Consider the following 5,153-nt stretch of genomic DNA (forward strand, 5'->3'; position numbering starts at 1 on the left):
TCGGGTTATATAAAAATCATGAAAACGTTTTTAAAACGTTATAGTAAAATATTTTGGGCAAGCATTTTTGCAAAATATTTTGTCAACACTTAAATAAAATTCTGTTTTTAATGTTTTTCATCAAGTTTTCAAACATGTTTTTTAAATATTATTAAAACATTTTGATACCTTTATATAACACAATATTTAAACGTTTTCTATAAAACGTTTTGTGTTTGCTGTGGTTGTTCTTATTGTTTTCATCAGTAAATAGTATATAACCGTGGTTGTTCTTATTGCTATCTTCAGTAGATAGCATAATACCGTGCTTGTTATTATTGCTTTCTTCAGTAGATAGCATAAGACTGTGGTTGTTGTTATTGTTATCTTCTGTAGATAGCATATTTCATTGTTCAACTTTCAATTACGGGAAATTTATTCGGTATATATATAGGCCTCCGGTCTTAAAATACCTTGAAAATATCTTCTTACAGGCATTAAATAAATAAAAATTTACACACACTTGTCAAAATCCTGCAGCCATCAGAAGTCTGCATTAATTGGCAGTCACAGAGGTCCACTATAAACAAGAGAAGAAATACTTTACATGTTCACGTAACCTCCTTCAACTCATTTGCATAGTTTGGAATACCAGGATCGTATTCTGATTCTTTGAACCTTCTAATTAGCATACTTTTGGATACCTCCATATTTGGTATTACCTAATTAATTATTAATACCGCTACAATGTTTACATAGTGACGTCATTAGAAATGGTCGTTTCATCAAAGATCCGACAAACAACATTTCCACTTTTCTTTCCATTCCTGTTATATTGTGAAATACCATATACCTGACGTGTTAGTCCAATATGATAGGAAAATATTTCTGGCGATGACCCCATGTTCACATTGGCTAAATAAGCTGTATTTTCGCTGGAAAGGGGCCGGGACTTGTCGGCCATTTTGTTTGCAAAAGGCATGTTCTTCTTCCTGCGTTACCCGGAAGTGAAAGCACCAGAACAAATGACGTCATTTCTGGATTTCAGCCAGGACGGTTACGTTCAGGGCCATGCAATCAGTATCCGCATAAGCGTATCTAGGTTTTACTAAAGTAAAACATCTTTGTTGGCAGTACATCAGTTCACGATGTTATCTGGGAATAAAACATTGACACTCATTCCCCAAAACAATTACACACTAGAACAAAATGCAACTTTTCTTCGACAATCCAGAATCATACAATTTACAAAAATACCACGTGGTAATCATACTGCAGTTACTGTCCGTTTTCCTATACACAATACACAGTGCTCTCACCATTGAGCTGTGACCTGTACAAATCGTGCCATGTTAGAAGAATAGGCATTTGTCTAGTTAACGTCAATGTGTGAAAAATAACCGGCCAATATTAAAAGTACTCTCAAAAACTTCTAGCAAATATATTCCTCTAACATGACCTAAAATTACAGCTAGGTTAGATGCTCAGAAATATTCGTACTTTGGTAAAATAGTGAGTGAGGGCAAGACATAGCTAGCCAACGTCCCGTGTTAATTGAATGGAGATTTGACCGAAAATTTTGGTAAACGGACCGCTCACTTCTGAAGAATGCCACACGAAAACGGTACAAGCTACATTTAAAGTACTCTCTGTTCGATCATCATGATGAGTTTCTTACATAGTATGCCGAAATTGGGTACTGTAGGTGGTTGACAAAGGGTCGTACTTCGCTGATGAGTAAGTGACAGTGAACATGAAATTCAGCGCCCATAACCCAAGTTAGTAGCTAGTTAGTGGAGGCCGTCACGGGACTGATTATTGATTATTGAAGTGCCTTATTAATAGATACGCACGATTTAGGGCAAGAAAAAAAAAACCGGGACACTTTTGGAGACATCATCATCATCATCATCATCATCATCCAAGACATTCTCTAGCTAAATTGTATATATGTTACAAATCGTGAACACCTAATTTTGTTTATATGATACATTTTAAGGCATGCGCAATAGAAAGATTAAAATGTAAATATATTACATTTTAAGAAAAATCCGACTTCTGCGCATTTCACTGAAATGATGATGATGCTTATTTTGTATATTTAGCACGGCAGTAATTAGCGCCCTCTGTGTTACATTAATGGTGCTGTTGGCCAATTTTATACATTAAGGTTACTGTTGGTCAATGTTACATTAAGGTTAGGGTTAGGGATAGTGGATTAGGGTTAGGATTAGTGGGTTAGGGTTAGGGTTAGGGGGTTAGGGTTAGGGTTAGGGTTAGGGGTTAGTGTTAGGGTTAGGGTTAGGGTTAGGGTTAGGGTTAGGGGTTAGGGTTAGGGTTAGGGTTAGGGTTAGGGTTAGGGTTAGGGTTAGGGTTAGGGGTTAGGGTTAGGGTTAGGGTTAGGGTTAGGGTTAGGGTTAGGGTTAGGTGGTTAGGGTTAGGGTTAGTGGGTCAGGGTTAGGATTAGGGTTAGGGTTAGGGTTAGGATTAGGGATAGGGTAAGGGATTAGGATTAGGGTTAGGGTTAGGATAACCTTAAGGGTGACGGGCTGTCTCTACTAGGTGACGGGCTGTCGATAGCGAAAATGAGATTCTGTTATCGACAGCCCGTCGCCCATATCCATACTTAGAGACAGTCCGTCACCCATTTCACACTTTCTACTTATTTTACATTTTTACCCCGTAATTTCCCTCATTCTTCAGGCCCTGCCCTCTATCGGTGGCTAATTTACAGTTTAAGCTTGTTTGCTATTGTATTGGGAGCAACATTGTTTCTTTATAGGCCTGCGGCGCAACCTTGAACAATATTGTCCTTGAGCTAACGCCCCGTAGCCACCCCCAGCCAGCCCCATACCTCATTTCAGTTTTTAAAATAACAAGAGTTTACACACACGCTGCAGCTGGGGTAATCGACCGAAGCTGGTTGTCGTTAGTGATCGAATGCATGAGCTTATTTGCTTTACTGAATCGATTTACTGGATTAATATCCTGTTAACTGGGTTTAATGCCACAAAGGTCGAATCGGGCTTGCCATGGACCATAAGTGCATCATGTACCTTTGTATCGGAGTTTAGTCAATAAAATCCTCAAAATATAGTTTTCGATCACAAAAAGATACTTTTCAGAATATGATCCCAGTCATAAAGATTGAATACTATCTTAACTTAGAATTAGTACTCATAGACTCAGTAAAACTTTGTAGTTCTATAATCTATAAAACGTTGCTTAAATGATAAACTAAAAACATTTTTATGTCATTATATTTTACTTTATTTATAACTGAATAAGTTGTTATTATTGCTATCTTCAGTAGATAGCATAATATCGTAGTTGTTCTTATTGCTATCTTCAGTAGATAGCATAATATCGTGGTTGTTCTTATTACTATTTTCAGTAGATAGCATAATAGCGTGGTTGTTCTTATTACTATCTTCAGTAGATAGCATAATAGCGTGGTTGTTCTTATTACTATCTTTAGTAGATAGCATAATCATGATAATTACGTGGTTGTTCTTATTGCTATCTTCAGTAGATAGCATAATACTGATGTGACTTGTTCCTCGTCTTTTGAATCCATCATTGGAGTTTATATTATCTTGGTATCTATAAATCAAAAGGTATCTTATCCAAAATAAAGCAACACAATGTCTATAATTGAAAAATACCATAGAAGACTTGTTTTAACAAGACAACGAGCACTTTAACTTCTCTTAAATGCCAGTATTACATCTGCGTGTAATACAATTGTGAAAATAGCTTAGTATTGATCAGTTAAGTGATACAGTAAAGTGAAAGAAATATGATCAGTTTAAAACAAAGGAAACAAACGTTGCCAATATCGGAAAATCAGACAAGTAAAAACACGCATGCGCCTTCAAAATCTTACATTCAATTTTCTTATTTTATTCTTCTTACCGCTTTCAATTATTTGTTCCTTTAGCGTCAGAGCACATCGGGTTTTTTTACATGTGATTAAGAAAAGTGCAAAATTACTTAGTATTGATTGATTAAGTATAGTGATAATAATGATAAATGCAAGTTTTTATTTTAAATAAAAGAAACACACGTGTCCAACATTGTCAAGCAGATAAGTACCAACATGCTTGTGCTTAATATCTTCACTCATATTTCTTTTTCCGCTCACAAAATGTATGAATTGAGGCGAACAAAATATCAAATACATCATTCTGATTTCTAGAGTTTATTTTGTATTCTATCTCACTTCTATGTATTTAACATCATTATCTGTTTGGAATGAAATTCAACTATCAGTCACCAACTCATCGGAGGATGTCAACTGCTCAGTGCCAGAAGTGGGTAAGTGCAATAGCTGCCCTGTGAAGATTTGGTAATTTTCACACAGTATATTGTATGCATCTACACATGGCAGCTATTACACTTACCCACTTTTAGCACGAAGCAGTCGATGTGTTAAGTCGGCAATTCAGTATTCCCTATGCATGTTATGAGCTTGATTTACGGGGTATTAAAAAATCAATTTACAAATTTGCCATTCACTAATGGTATTGATTTTGTGCTTTTCCTGCTACTGATCACAAAATAAACCAAAATTTGCTGCAAATGAATATGAATAATCGAAGATCACGTTATTAGTGAATCATTCTAAACATTGTCAGTAAAATCGCAAGATTTCTGTAAAAAAAAAGACCTTTATCTTATAAAGAATGGAAAATGACGATAACAAAGCCCAAATGCTTTTAGCAAATTGCGAGAAAAAATACATAAAATCACGATTTTTAAAATGTATGTTAATAATTAAAAAACGATTTGTTATAAACGAATATGAATATTCATATGCTTTGCATGAATTTATTTACTTGTCATTATTTTATATTTCAATTTATGTGTTGTACTTAATTTGTTAATGTGTAAAAGATAATTATATTTAAAGTTGTTGCAGAACCGAAACACTCGTATCCCGAAATTACTACTAAAGCAGTCGTTAAGGACTATTCTGTAAATGGTTACTCTAAGCGAAAAGATACTTCAATAAAAGGATGTGCGAGTAGATTTAAGTAAATAATAAATTTTGTGAACATTTAAATCAATACTTAGATATACTTAGGCCTAATATAAGAAATGTTTGAAATGTCTCAAAGCATTTACATATTTTTGGAAAATATTTTAGGAAAACACTGCATGTACATGATGTA

The sequence above is a fragment of the Amphiura filiformis genome, chromosome 13, assembly GCF_039555335.1.
Source record: "Amphiura filiformis chromosome 13, Afil_fr2py, whole genome shotgun sequence".
NCBI lineage: Eukaryota > Metazoa > Echinodermata > Ophiuroidea > Amphilepidida > Amphiuridae > Amphiura > Amphiura filiformis.